The sequence below is a fragment of the Dermacentor andersoni genome, chromosome 2 (assembly GCF_023375885.2).
Source record: "Dermacentor andersoni chromosome 2, qqDerAnde1_hic_scaffold, whole genome shotgun sequence".
NCBI classification, from domain to species: Eukaryota; Metazoa; Arthropoda; class Arachnida; order Ixodida; family Ixodidae; genus Dermacentor; species Dermacentor andersoni.
Window position 1 is genome coordinate 197,241,594 of NC_092815.1, and position 15,685 is coordinate 197,257,278.

Genomic DNA, 15,685 nt, shown 5'->3' on the forward strand with positions numbered 1-15,685 from the left:
AGAAGAAATCATTTTTCACTTTAGTGTCCCTTTAAGATATTCTACGTCGACGAATACAGGTCCTGCGCGGCGCCACTGTGTTCACGCCATCCCGCCCGGCGAAACCTCGTAGTGCAGTGCGCCAATAACTCGGATGATCTTGTTTGGTTCGAAATATCACAGGTAATCAAAAGCGTCATATACGGGCGACCTTTTAAGTGGTTGAGACACATACGTGGAGCAATTTTAATAACCTGATTTTATGACAGACAGCTCGAGCTTAAATGCAACAGCTGTGATCCTGCGAGGTACAATAAATATGCGCTTCTCGTCAGTATTTTCGTCCTCGTGCGCCCCATTAAATTTCGATCCACTCACTCCCTATTTCACCTTTTGTCACCCTCATACGTCAGAAATAGAGAAGCCAATGAACAATGACTATGCACGAAGGAGAAGATTCTATTGAAATATTTAAATACCCTTGAGCTGCTCAGGTGCAAAATCTTTTTGCGCAGTTCTAAATATTGTTTTCGGAAATCCCGTGAAAAAGAAGAGCATGATCTGCACGTCGTCTTTTAGAGCCTCCCTAGGAATCTTATTGCTCTTTTTAGGTTGCTATTATAACGTCTGTGGCCGCAAGAAGTTTGGAAACTACGCAGAGGAGGTAATACAGATACGATTTTTTCATAGTTTTGTACCAAGCATCTTTATTTCTCGGGACAAAATTCTTCCTGCTTCCGCACTTTCTTCTCTCCTGTGATAATATTCCGACTTCTATACAGCGTTACCCTAACAGCTAGTGACGATTGTATTTACATATAAGTGCTCAAAATTCTACACAGTTTTAACTGTCATGAGGTACTCAATATCCTTACACGAAAATAACTGATATTGAATCGACGCATTTTCGTTGCAACATAAAATGTTGGTAAAGGTTGTCAGAAAAATAACCATGGCACATGTAATTTATGTCATCCGCAGAACTTGAACTGCCACTTTTATCCAAACCGTAAGTTGGCAGAAAATATGGCTGCAAAGCGCAATATTGCAATGGCACGTTGTCACATTAACTATACTTTCTACAGTGAAGCACGCTGACCGCTTTTCGAGTGGAATAATGGAAGGTTAACGCGGCTCTTAATTTTGTATGTAGTATAGGTTTGCTATGTGCCAAGATAATGTTCAAGTGTTTCGTATTTGTGACGGAATAATTCGTCTCGCGTATGATGAGAGTTCGATCTGCGCATGCCACCTAAAGGTCTGCGAACATTCCAAACTCTGGAAAAACCAACTGAATATTGTCGTGCTTGATTGGGTCGTCGAGTTGAAGGCATTATTCGACTTGGAACTCAAAATCGAACAGTCAGTTGTCTGATAGCAATTAGCATTCCTAGGATAAATCAGCCACTTTTTGTGGTCAGCCTGTCTATTGGTCTGTCTATCTGCCTATCTGTGTCTCTAGCCGTCTTTACGCCAACTTTGTAGCGCATCGGGTTGCTTTGCTATGGGACCGGGTTAAAAACCGACCCTCCGACCATCTTAGATCAATGGGCAGGTCACGCTGGTTATGTGCCGCTCTTTAATGAACCTCTGTGACGTCAACTTCGGTAAGCTATGTGACACTTAGTGTGTGCTGCTTTTTATAGAAAAAAATATTTCTTCTCATCTATCTAGTGCCCACGCGGAATCAGTCCATCTAAGACATAGCCAGGCAAACTTCTCATAAAGTATATTCACCCAAGTGCCGCGCGAAATTTGCGGCCGCACCACGGCATGACTCAGTGTGTGCAGAGAGAAGCAAGAGAAGGAAGCGCGGTAGCACACAGGGATCATGCATGACGCGTCTCAGTGTTGGCAAAACACTGTGCCACGACCTCACTTTGCTAATCGCACTGTCGTCGAATTTCATTGTGGCGAGGGTCCTGCGGCAATTTTGTCAGATATATTACGCCATTGACTGCAGACAATTAAGCACGAAATTGGAGCGAAAGTTAGGCATCTTTCATTCTATCCATAGCGTACATACTGCATTATGCAGACTACAATGCGTCACTTATTCGGCCACAATGTTCCAGCTAGACACGATCACTCGCAATAAAACGTTGTTTAGACGTAACATTCGGCATTGCATAATGTTTGGCATTACTTATAGGCGGAGCACGTGTGTCCTGTCTTCGGATAAAACGTAATACATTTTATTTCAACAGGGTTTATAGCAGAGTAACACCATCTTTCAGGACAGTCGTAATTACATATCTAGGAACGGCGCTTTTTCTCTTTACAGATGACAGTTTATGCAGATAATCATTGCTCAACAATCAGATTTATAAACTTTCTAGGATAATGCATGACCGCGTCTTATCCTAAGAGCTGCGTACTTGGGAACAATGTGCCTCCCAGCTCCTAATGGTCCGTTTGAGTTGTTAATGAAGCGTTCGTAGTGTTATTAAATTAAGCAGTTTCATAGCAGACACAGCCTGTTCTTATGAATACGAGGATCTGAAATCTGTTTGATCATAATCATCAGTCGGTTGTACAGGATTCGCAAACTCTTGAGAAATATTGACACGTGTACTTGTTTATCTTCCTCGGCAACAAATGTTAACAAATGTTATCGCACAGTGCAGGATATCCCACAGTTATCGCACAGCGCAGGACCGCGCTTGCATATATCGGAAGTTTCTCGAAAGTTATCGTTGGTTCTGTCCGCGGTCTCTTATCACCGAACATTGCGTAACCTGAGTCCATCGCGCAACGCGAATGATGTAGAACGTTCTGGAAAATACGCGGGTTCCAGCGATTACTCTGGAACCTTCGATGATTGATGTATAAAAGCCGACACGCTTAATCCGCTGATCAGATTTTAGACGATCCTGGACTGTGTTCACCGCTATCGTTGTTCTTCAAGTGTAGCCTGCTTTAAAGGATACAAGTTCGCCCAATAAAACGCTAGATTCGTGAATCATAGTTTTACTGCCTTCTTCACCGTCAGTGCTACGTGATATCTGGTGCACATGCTTTACGTTCATGTACTGAAAAGCCGCGATCCAAGCCGGAACGAAACCCGACCACCAAACCAACGGCGCCCAAGACTAGCGAGCTATCCGCAGACTGCAAGGACTGCCCCCGGGGCGCGGACTTCTCTCTGGTACGACCAGGTAGACCGTGGCCAGCTCGACAGCCGCAATGACAGCCCCAGCGTCCCCCATCGGGCTTCAAGAACAGAGGGAGCCCCCTATCGTACGTGGAGCTTCGTCGGAGGATCCGGAAACCTGGTTCGAAACCTTCGAAAGGGTCTCGGTCTTCAAGAACTGGACCTCTGAGGAGAAGCTGCGCCACGTGTACTCCTTGGAAGTTGCCGTGAAGACATGGTTCGAGAACCGGGAATCTGTCCTTACAACGTGGGAGCCGTTTCGAAATACCTTACTGAAGACCTTCACGGCCATCATGCGAAAAGAAAGGGCCGAAGATCTATTGGGAGCTTGATTGCAGCTACCGAACGAGAATGCTACCGTATTCACGGAAGAAATGTGCCGTCTATTCGCCATGCCGACCCAGAAATGTCCAAGGATAAGACGGTTCGCATACTAATGCGTGGTGTGAAGAAAGAAATTTTCGGCGGAATGATACGAAGCACATAAAAGACCGACGACGATTTTCTTCGCGAGGCCACGAGCATCGAGAAGACACTTAAAATGCGGAACTGGTAATTAAACTGCCGCACAAACTCTACAAACTACGCGGGAGGAAAATTCCTGGCAACCGACGATCTCACCGAGACTATCAAAGTGGTCGTACCGGAAGAAATCCTCATGTTGTACCCAAGGTCGCAGCCTCAAGTGGCCTCAATCGTCGAAATTCCGCAAAATAGCTTGAGGAATCGCTTGAAGTTACTTAGCTGCAACAACGACCACCGCTGCCCCGGCCGGAAGTGATGACCTACGACTTTTTACGGTGATGCGTAGTGCACTTATCGGGCGGGACGGCATTTGTATCTGTCAACTTGCAAAGCTTGTCGGGCTTGTTGGGAGCAGAAAGCCAACTCTTGCATTTGTTCTTTGGGCCAACTTTTTGAAGAGTTGTCTTTCCTGCTCCCAGCAAGCACGGCAAGCTTTGCTAGTTGATGGATCCAAATGGGCCCCACGAACACCGCAACAACGTAAACATTGGCACCGGTGGGTTCTTGGCGATTCATTGTCGCGATCACGGCTGCAAACCTATCGAAGACGACTGCCTGATTTGGTCCCGTGGCAGGACGCACCACAACCGTGAAATAACTGAAGCGCTGGTGGTTGCGAAATTGGGCGATAAATGTCTTAGTTTCCATTCACTTGCTCTCACAGAAAAAGGACTAAGTTTCTTGGAGGCGGCATCACATGACTCATAACTATGTTGCACGAATGCGCAGTTCGTTTTCTTCATGTAAGTGCACGCGCAATCTATGCTGCTTCACATATGTAAACCTATTCATTGGCACAATAAATTTAGTTGAATGTGTGCTCTTGGTGTATGTTCTTCTTCGGTTACGTAAGTGTCTTGTTTTGTTGGGCGATAATACTTGAGTCGACCCCCACCGACGGTCGAGGGTACGAATACGACTGAAAATGTCGTTGGTATGTCCTAATTGTACCTCCATGATTGATGAACTAAAGGTTCTGCGTTCGAGTGTCTTAATTATGGCAGCTATAACGTAAAGCTATTCCATTCTGCTTTTTTTTTTCCTATTCAGCCACTATCGTTCCGTGATTAGTCAAAATGGCTTGGGCTCAGGACATATGGGTGTGGTGACCATCCATATGAACGGGACCCGAAGCATTCTTGCCTATGAGGGAGGGCTAGGGGCCGATTGAGAATCAAAACAAATCGGAATAGTTTTATCTTATAGCGGCCTAGCTCCTTATTACTGAACTGTGCCTTAATTCAGTTTGCCGTAATAAGCACGAAATATCGTTCGTTTTACTCCCTCTAAATGTCGAGGGTTCGAGTGCCCTAATGAACCCTATCTTAATGAAGTGTGCTTGAATGACCTTCGCACTAATTAACACCAAAGTCGTGGGTTTAACTCCCACAGATGGTGACACATCAGTTTGGATGCCACTGAATTCTTGTCTGACCAAAGGTCGAAGGTTCGACTCTCACCTTCACCTCGGGTTCACGCTTTCTTATAAAAAAATTGATGGCCTAATTTCTCCTAATTAACACTAGCGATCGCGGGCTAGACTCCCACCAGAGGTCTTGGGTCTCACTTACAGTAACACAAGAGGTAGTGGGTTCGACTCGCAGCAGAGGTCGAAGGTTCGACTCCCTATGTATTTGGCTGCCACGATGCCCGGCGGTGTTGAGCTGGACATCGGATTTTACATCCCATGAGCTGTTTAAGGCTTTCGCCTTAATAGATGTATAGCAAGACTTGCGTATATATTTACTTCCTACTAATGATGTCGAAGTCGGGGTTTCATTCGCCGAAGGGCAGCTATGGTCGGTGTATCCCTGCAAGTATCCATTCGTGCTGTCCTGCCTGTGCTAGTAAACAATTCTTCCCATCGTATGTAAAATCCATAAGTTACGAAGTGCGTGCACCCCTCTTAACGGATGCGTGGTGAAATCACTTGGCAGCATCATTGTCGTCCAACCAACACAGCCGTTCGGGTCCTTACGAGCGCCGGCGCGCCACTGGACACTGCCCAACACAGGCTAGCTTTAGACGGATTAAAAGCATGTCGGACACAATGCTGACTTGTCCTGTCAACTCTACGCTGACTTCTGCCGAGATATGCGATCCTGCACTGTCACGCGTCACCACCATTTGGCGAAACCGGACGTGATGCAGACTGCATATTTCTGTGACACCGACTGCCGTGGTTCTGACAAACGCTACACATTCTACGGGCGAAAACCTTCCCGAGTAACGTGATCAGCACTGCAGGTGGGTGGTAGCCGTGAATTTGCGCAGATACAGCGACTATAATACTTAGGCGTGGTTGCGTAGAGATCAATCACGTTTTCAACTTGCTCGCATCCGATCTCAAGGCAAAAAGTTTCTCTACGCTGTCGCAGCGCTCTCATCCGTGGCCGTTGACGAAGTGGCAGATCTACTGGACGTCCCACTGTCTGCCGCCGCCTAAGACCTCCTGACAGCAATCCTGCTGCACTGCACAGATGCTTTCCTGGGTTCTCAAATTCAGCAGGTTCTGTCAGCTGAAGAAGTCATAGGCCACCACTCTAGCACCCTTTTTTACCCACAATGACAGCTGCTCGGAGAAAATTGGGTATTGATTCACGACACTCTTTTGGATGAATTGCTCATAGAACGTCTCTCAGCTAACGCAGATGGTCCTGGCGACAGCTTCAATTGTGTATTTGGCTGGGCTTGTAGCATTGGCCGACAAAGTTATAGAAGTAACAGCCAGAGCCATTGCAACTGCCATATCGTCTCCTGGTCACATTTCGCGCACGCGGCGTATCCTTGCATATCCTTCGCCAGCACAACCTCCTCTCGACTCCCCATGTGAACGCCTCTTTACTTGCAGGTGCATCTTACGGCAAAGGATAACATTGTAACACAGCGTACAGGTGTTAACCCATTGTTTGTGCAGCTGAATGCCGTCGCACCCATCTCACCTTACGCGAAGCCGTATTTCAAAAAGTTCCCAACAACATGATCATCACCTCCGCTCTACCAGTCTATTTGGCTTCACTTCACTTGTTTGCGGAAAAGCTCAAGATCGCACGTACGAAGTTTGAAGACATGCTAGTACTCCGCATCATTTGCCCTTCGTCTAGTAACTGAGCATCACCACTTAATATGATGCCTAAGAAGACAAGGGAATGGCACCCGTACGGCAATTACGGGGTCACTGCATAGCATCAGAGTTCCTCATAGCTACCTACTACAAAACATACAGGAGCAAGCTGCAACCATCTTTTTAAGTTTGACACTTTTTGTGCCTTTCAACAGCTATCTGTCGATGATGACGGCATTCCCATGGCTGCCATGACTACACCACCTGATATTTATGAATTCCTTCTGATGCACTTCGGACTACGAAGCACTAGTCACTATTTTTACGGTTTACGCGATTATGTAACGCGGAGTCTGCAAGAGCATCTTCAGCACCTGCCGTTCTTGTATTCTCACTTGACAGTCGAGGAGTTGTTATAAACGACCTCAAGAGCCAAATGGTTCGTTTGGAAGCTCGAGTTCCTTGGACCAGCTAGTCGGTGCCAATGGCATCAAACACTGCCGTCCAAGATTCGCCTCGTCGAGCCATTTCAATAGCCGAGAACACGCCCAAACTTCCTGAATTTCTTGGGTTCCACCATTTTTATCATTGTTATTTTGCAATTGTGGCCGCATTGCGGGTCGTCTACATGATTTGCCTGGCTCTTAGCGTAAGGAAGTAGTCTTGACTGATAAGGCTACTCACACTTTCACTGGATGAAGGAAAATCTGCCATCGCCGCTGGCATACTACTCTGACATCCGAAACCAGACACATTGACCGCTATGATAATTGACGCTTTCAAGGCCGCTGTTGGATCTGTCCTACATCAGTTCGCCGATGGTGTGAAAAAGTGATTCAAATTTAAAGCGTTTGCACTCTTAGGGTACTTCACGTACTTTTGGAGGGCCATGTATCATGTTTGTATGTTTGTATTTTTCCTGCGAACCTCGGTCACTGGGTCGTTTGTGGTCGAGTGGGTTGCGTATCTGCTGCTGTGCTGAGAGAACAGGGTTCGAAAGTAACCATAAAACCGACATCCTTCATTGAGTGTGAGAAAGTGTGTACATACGCGCCGCTCTTCAACGAACTTCTTGCCGACAAGGCTCACTGTAGATGCGGGACTGGGTATGTACAGCCGCTCTTCATTCAAACTCTTTGACGCCGCCTTGGCGCCCTGGATATATGCGACTTGATCTGTGCATGTGTTCAATGCACATGTTTGATACCTACTTGCACCAATGGGTATGTGCTAGTTGTGTGCGCCGCTCTTCAACGAACGTATTTGATGCCAACTAGCACAACTAAATAAATGCCACCGGGAATGCGCTGCTCTGTAATGAAAAAAGGGTGCCTTCACGTTCGGCGCAACCAAATTCATGTCAGAAGGATTCCTCAAAGAAAGCAACCCAACGCTTTAGGAGGCTGCGTCACAAATGCACTGGGCATATGCGACACTTATTTGTACCTCCTCTTGCCAACTTGATCACTGAGTATGTACCACTGGGTGTGCGGCAAGCGAAGGAACAATTATCAGCTATCGGACGCACCACACTGCTTGTCTCGGAAGCCACGCGCGAACTTCTTGCAAACCTTACCAGATGACGCAGCGTGTTCAGAAAAAAAAAACGCGTTAGTGGACCTTGCAGCATTACGTATTTCTCAGCCATCGCACGTACCGGTGCGTTATGTATTGGAAGGCCACGGGCAGGCTTCGTGGAGGCTCCGCTATATGGTGTCACTTATTCGAAGCGCAAAAGCGGAGCGCCGTTGCGGTACCCGCCTCAAACATTTCGATGGAGGCAAGAAGTTGTGTGCCTATATTGATTCAATGCCAAACGTGTTATCGTAGACATTCATAGTGAGATCGGTTCAGAACATTTTAGAGCACAGTTCCTAGGCGCCCGGTCATGGATTGACAGGCAGCGTCCCTCGGTGTAACCACGCGAACGCGCTCGTGCGACTATTCGCACGTTCGTCATCGTCGTCTTCCACATATAGCTCCAAAACCGCTCATCATGTCTGCGTTCCCATGCTGCCCCCCCATCTGCGAAGCCAGTGACGGCACTGACCCACTGTTGGTCGGCGCGGTGATATTCGTCTCAGATTCTTTGCCTCAATATATTGGGCAAGGAAAAGATATTGAGCTGCACTCAAATTCAGCCACATCGCGGGCCCTCTGGACTGCCCGTAATTGGTTAGACAGTGATTCACTGTGTAGCATTTGCCGCCACCATTCTTGCTCCTTGTCACAATCTGTGAAGACCGCGGGGCACTGCCAAAGCACGTGGTCAAGAGTAATGATGCCATTGCACTTATTACAATTGGTTTGAGTTTCGCTCTCGAGATAGATCCTGTTAATAAAATCGGGACTTGGGCATATGCTTGCCTGTAGCAAACGTAATGTGACCGCTTGGGCTCTGCAAAGCTTACCGAGTGGCATTGGGTATTCCCTTCTGCTAAAATAATAGTGCTTCGTGATTTTGTTACACGTTAATAATCAATCCCTGTGTTCCCCGGGTGAAGTATAAGTTCCGCGGTCTTGAAGATCACGGCTACATAGTTCTCGTGCCGCTACATTTACCACCTCATAGAGGTTTCTACGAGTTCCGTCCACCACCTGCAGATGTGCAGAAAACTGAAACAGGATCCTCTCAATGTTGACCTTCTCTAGTAACCTTGTTGCTATCTGTGTCACATATTCGTTAGTAAAGATGCGTATGGCTGTTCTAGATTAGCTGTAAATATGTGTCCACCGCTTTGCCCGGATGGCTCACACGATTGGTACTTGTTCTGCTACTGTTGGGTCTTTGGTATAGACGGTGATGGCACCCCGTATGTTATACTGAGTGTCTACAACAATGGAGGTATACACATCTTTATTTTTAATCCAGGCAGCGTTAACGAACACCGCCTGCTGCTTATGGTGATATATGTCTTGAAGTAGTGCCTAGGCCCTTGCATTCCATCTTTCCAGGTTATGTGTCAGGTGCATGTTTGTAGGAAAAGGGGTCGTTTTAATTGTTTCTCGTAGTCCTGCTTGCAATTCTGTTAATAATTATCCTGTGTTCGTGTGGTTGTTAATTTCCACGCCTATTTCTTCAAGTAGCGCCATCCCAGGTCGTGTCCCCATTAGTCTCTCCTGGTGGGCCACCTGTTGAGCCTCAGCGATCTCTTCTAGCGTGTTATGCAGCCCTAGGCACAATAAGCTATCATTGGCCATACTGATTGGGAGCCCTAGTGCAATCTTTATAAGTCGTCTTATTAAAGCGTTTAGCTTGTTCTTAGCAGACTATCCATTGCAGTATGCCTGCCACGTACGAGAAGTGGCAAAAGGCGAATGCATGTAACAATCTTGTGGCATTGCCTTATCCTAGCCCCTTATGCTTGTTGGTAATTCTACGGAGAAGCCTAATGACTTCTTCTGACTTGTTAGAGATATATTATATCATCCTGCAATTAGATCCATTCGCATGCAGAAGTCCTAACCACTCTAACAGTCTCCACCTGCCTGATTGGTTCTCCATTCTTGCCGTACATGTCAATGCGGGGTTCTTCCTCTGGGATATATCCGTTCAGCTTGCGCCCACGCTCACCGCTCCGTAGTGCCATTAGTTCTGATTTTTTAGCAGAGCAGTTCAGTCCCATACCCTCAAGTATTGTTTCCACCCCATGAATGGTTTCCTTTAGTTTGGTCTCTATTTGTCCCATAATACCTTCGGCACTCCAGATTGTTACATCATCTGCATATATTGCAAAGTGGATATCCCCAATCTACGCGAGACCTAGAGCCACTTTTGACATTGCCAAAATTAAATAACATGGGAGATACGACAGACCCTTGTGGTGTCCCACGACTCACAAGTTCCAGGGTTGCCGATTGGAGTTCGACTAACAGGAGACAAGCAGAACGACAACCGAGAAAAACTTTGACTATATTGTGCAATCGCTTACCGAATCCCATCTCCGAGAGGATATCCAAGATGGCCCTGTGCTTGATGTGATCAATGACCTTTTCTACATCTAGGCCTAGGTGAGCTCTCGTATCCCGCGGGCTAGCAAGAATAAAGTGATTTTTGATTAAAAGCATTCAATCTTGAGTCAGAAGTCCAGCACGCAAACCGATCAGCTTATGCGGAAGAACATTTCTGTTCTCTACATACTTAATTAGTCTATTGAGTATGACATGCTCCATGGTTTTGCCCAGACGTGATGTTAACGATATGGGTCTTAGGTTATCTGATTGAGTTGCTTGTCTGGTTTGGGAATAAGAATTGTGTCAGCAATTCTCCATTCCTTCGGATAATCACCGTTTTCCCAGAATTCGTTGAAATACTCTGTTAAATATTTTATAGAATCATCGTCGAGATTTTTGAACAGCCTTTTGGAAATGCCATCTGGACCGGCAGCGCATCTGCAACTGAGGTCGTACAGGGCTGCGCGGACTTCGCTTTCTGTGAAGTCTTGACCCATAGGCTCAGTCTACCCCTGTATATTCAGGCCGGTCTCTACTCTCATTGTTATCCTTATGTGGTAAATACTTAGCTGCGAGCCGATCCAGGATGGCCTCCTTTGTTGTGACCTGACTCTCACGAAGGAGGAGTCGTGCTACTGCTGTTCTCTTATTAGATGTCGTGTCGTTCTCACGAAACAAATGTCTGAGTAAGTCCCAATTTCAACCTCGCTTGATTCGACCATCTATGGAATTACAAAGCTCATCCCATTGTTGTTTCTATAAATTTATGGAGTGTTCTTCAATCTCCCTATTCAACAATGTTACGCGGTTCCTCAGTCTCCTGTTCAGCCGTTGCGTTTTCCATCATTTTAACATAGATGGTTTGGCTTCAATCAAGTGCGCCAGCCTAATGCCCATGATTTCGATATCCTCCTCGTTGGTAATATCGTTCGTTGCCGCCTTTACATGTTCCCTGAGCTGAGTGGTCCATGTATGGAGTGTTTTCTTTTGTCCTGTTTCTGTCTCAGCTCTGCTTTTCCTTGCTTTCCGAAAAATATCCCAGTCAATGTAGTTAAAGTGCTTTATGTCGTTACTGGATGTTTCCATTAGTATTTGTAATATGTTTGGATCACTACCCAGGTCAATATTGGAGTTATTCCAGTCAGCGTTCGCTAAATTTGATCAAAAGTAAGGTCTGAGGTGGAGTCCCTGCATGTAGATGTACCACACCTAGTGGGATAAGCTGGGTCAGTGATGAGGGAGATTAAGATCTGCAGCTAGGTGCCAGAGTCGATCCCCTTTCTTCGTATTCCAGCGATATCCTCAGGTTTGATGTGGGGCGTTGAAATATCCTCCAATAATGACTGGAGCGTGCTTAGTAACCAACATAGATTTATTAAGAAGTGCCCTGAAACTCTTGTTTCATGTCGCTAAGGCTGCTATAAACATTGAGACAAAAGAGCCTTTGCGGTTTCCTTCTATTGCTTTTCAAAATGATTTCCACAAGTAAGTATTCTAATTTGTTTAGCCCAAGGCGCAAATCTACCTAGCCCCCTACCTAGCTCTTTGCCCCTGCATGTCACTTTGTATCCGGATAGGCTGATCTCATCCGCCAAGGTTTCCTGCAGCATAATTATTTTCTGTTTATCATATTTTTATAAACTGCATGAGAGGTGCTTTTCTGTGATAGAAACCTCGGCAATTCCATTGCCACACGGTAAAGCTCCCCCTGCTAGCCATTGCTTATAGAACCCGCTTTACTGTTACCCGCTAGAGTACGCTTCGTAGAACCCTCCGACGCTCCAGTGAGCGATCTGACGCTTTCTGCTTCTGAGGGTAGGTATTCGTCGTCCTCGCCTAACGCTTCTACTTTGGTAAGGCGCTTTTAATTCGTCAGTCTCCATTTCCATACCTTATCAACTTTGAAGGTAGATTTATCTGTGGCATCTCTAAGTTGCTTAATCGCCTCCTTGATCTCTTCCAAAGCAGAGCACACTGTCGTTTCTACTAGGCTTATTGCCCGCTTCCTTGGAGCCGGTGTGTTTTTTTCTTCCTGTCTGTTGTCATTATTCACTGGTTTGGTTGCGAAGTTCCAGAACCTGCTTAGCAAGTTCTTCATTTGCCTTTCTTAGATATTTGACTTCTTTAATTATCTGTTCTGTCCTGGTATCATTATCTCCGACCGGCCGCCCCACACCGCTCTCCGCACCCCTCACAGTACCTTTCACTTTGTCGGCCCAGGCTGTTCCAGATGTTGTCTTGTCGCCAGGCGTCTTCCCTCCTCCTTCGAAGCACAACTGCACTTAATTTGATCTGGAGCGGCTTCTGCCCTTCGAGCGCCCTTCTGCCCTTTGAGGCTCTTTGAGCGCGTGCGCCCCCTGGTGCCTCTTTGGGCATCTCATTGCAGTGGAGCTGATGTCACCCCCGATGCAGATCTGTTGCGTCCTCGTCGTCGAATTCGCACCACACATGGAATTTGGTACCGGTGTCGCCACGTCTAAAGGAATTAAAGAAAGCGAAAGTTTACTGGCAATGATAAAAACAACAATACGCAAAATACCTAAAACATAGAATAAAAGCAAACATTGTTTTATTGACAACGATACCAAGGAAAAAAACAGGAACAATAATGTTGATCCTGTATTCTTCTTTTTTATATGGGTGCCAATGGACTTCATTACATCCGCAAATATTTTTTTCATTTATTCATTCACCCTTCTTCCCCCGCATCACATACACCTGTATGCCTTGAAGCATTAATTAACCCTCGCTTAAAAAAACAAGCAGGAACGTATATACCTGTACAAAAGTATATGAAATGCGTCACATGTACACTACTATTGAACAATATTAAGAAAGCAGACATGTCAGAACAAAAATAACATCGTACTAAAAATGCAAATACACATTATCACATTACGTTGCGCTTGGCCACAACTTGAGTAACGGCTGCAAAGGGGAGCATAAATTAGTCTGCTTTTACAGCAACATATGGAAATCATTCGCAGAAAGGCCTATTTCTCAAATACACGTGAAATAAGCCAACAACACGACTTTTTTTCCCCTGCGAATGCAACCTTATTGCAAAACCCAGTATCCAATGTCCAGTGCCATACCAGATTATGGGCCCAGTGTCACGCGCCGGATGCCGAGGTGCTGGTACCATGCACTGAAACGTTCTTTTTTTCCAGATTTCTGAAACACACACAGAGAGAGACAGAATCGCACATCTATATAAGTACCCGTCTTTGCTGCACGCGCTTCTGCCACTTACTTCTGCCATCTCTTCCTAAATTCATCTTCGCCGCCTAGCAGCGAACCTGTATATGCAAAAGCATCTCAAAAGTGCGTCCGTGTAGGCGTCGCGTTTTGTAGAGGTAGGTGTAGCCAGTTCGTGATCTCCAAATTGCATACCAACCTAAAAATATCAGAGTTTCAACACTGCTCTTATTTTTGTCATGTTCGAGTGTCAGACATTTGGGTTATAAAAATTTGGGTATGTCTGCGCGCCCAACACAATTCGTATGTTGTGCCAAAAGTGTACTGCGTTCGTACTAAACAAAAAATACGTGCTGCAACAATTCTCGATAGGGGCAGAGCGGGCAGTCCGTTGACCACGGCACGAAAGTACCCTTGTTACGTAGCCATGTTTTTACAGGTAAAACTTCGACATGTAATTTAACAAAAAAATCCTTCATCGCTGCTCTTCCATGATATTTTGATAGACGATTGAAAACGTCAAACCCCAGCTGGTTTCCAGCTCTTGGCCAATATAGTGGTGGTTGGAATAGCATATGTATAGTGTTCCACTAAATGCTCTTCCGTTTCACATTTTTTACGTACTCTTGAGAAACACGCTGCTCGAAAAAGCGAGCTGTCTACTCCTCTTCCCTGTAGAATCTTAGGGTGCGGGCTCATGAGACTCCTTGGGCACCATCGATCCACTCACCTAAGTACCCCACTCCTAATAGTTTGAAAGAATGAAGCATAATACGATGGGGGTTTGGTTTTTGAAAAAAAAAGGTACTTTTAATTTTTGAGTTTCACCTCTTCGTTTACCAGCCCTAGGAGGCCTAGGGCTGGTAAAAAATAAATTACTGCGCCTTACTTAAAAATAAATTACTGCGCCTTATGCGCTCAAATCGTGACTTGTTGCGCAATATCAATGTACTCGAGTCATGTAAGCCGGCAAACAGGGCATCACCTGCACCGAGTACCATATAGCTGGAAAGAACACAGTGTTACACACAAAGGCTCTGTTCATAAGCGGGATCATTCTCCCGTGCCACTGTTGTACTTTTGGCGCGAGAGTATCATTTCGAATTGTATTTTGTCCATTTTGTAGGTAGGCAGTATCAAAACACACACCGAGGTAGCTGATGATTCCAGACGTCCACTTCACCTCTTGCGAGATGGTTAGTTTGAAGTCCCATGCATTAAGCCATGCCCTCGCGCACTTTTCTTGATTCACTTTAGCACCAGACATTTTACAGAAGTCCATGACATGGTGCACTTTCTGGCGGACTCCTTCTTTAGAGGGACACACAAGCGTAGGCAGCCGCCGTAGGCGAGGACTTTCAGAGTACTATCTGCGAAACTGAAGCCCATTACGTAGCCGTCATTCAGAATTGTTCGGCACAGGGGTTCCAAGTACAGAGCAAAAAGAATTGGTGACATGGGGCTTCCTTGCCTAACGGACCTGTTGAGTTTTATTGTCAGAGTTGTTTGCCCGTTGATTACCAGTCGCGTAGTCACTTGTCTGTAGTAGACACCTATATATTTTAGAAGCCTGTGCCCAATGTTGCAAGCCTTACGAGGGTTGAAGGGAAAATCATGTGTTACTCTGTCGAAAGCCTTGCTCAGATCCACTTGCAAAACCGCATCTGGGGAGCCATCAACAGAGGTGGCTTCGCGCGGCTTCCACATTGTATGAAAGTTCAGCTCAGTTCAGTTTATTGTCGTTAAAGACCCCCAACTTCAGAGGTGTTACATCATGGGTGGGTACAAGATTCGAATTTACACTCGTTCAA

At 45.9% G+C, this 15,685-nt stretch overlaps 1 long non-coding RNA gene across 2 annotated transcripts in view; it reads left to right on the forward strand.

Moving 5' to 3' along the window:
- Positions 1-376: 376 nt before the first annotated feature.
- LOC140215996 (uncharacterized) overlaps positions 377-15,685 on the forward strand; it is a 126,071-nt gene continuing 110,762 nt past the window's right edge. For both annotated transcript variants that reach the window (XR_011892634.1, XR_011892633.1), the window contains exon 1: positions 377-643. This is a non-coding gene — a long non-coding RNA (uncharacterized lncRNA). The remainder of the gene's footprint in view (positions 644-15,685) is intronic.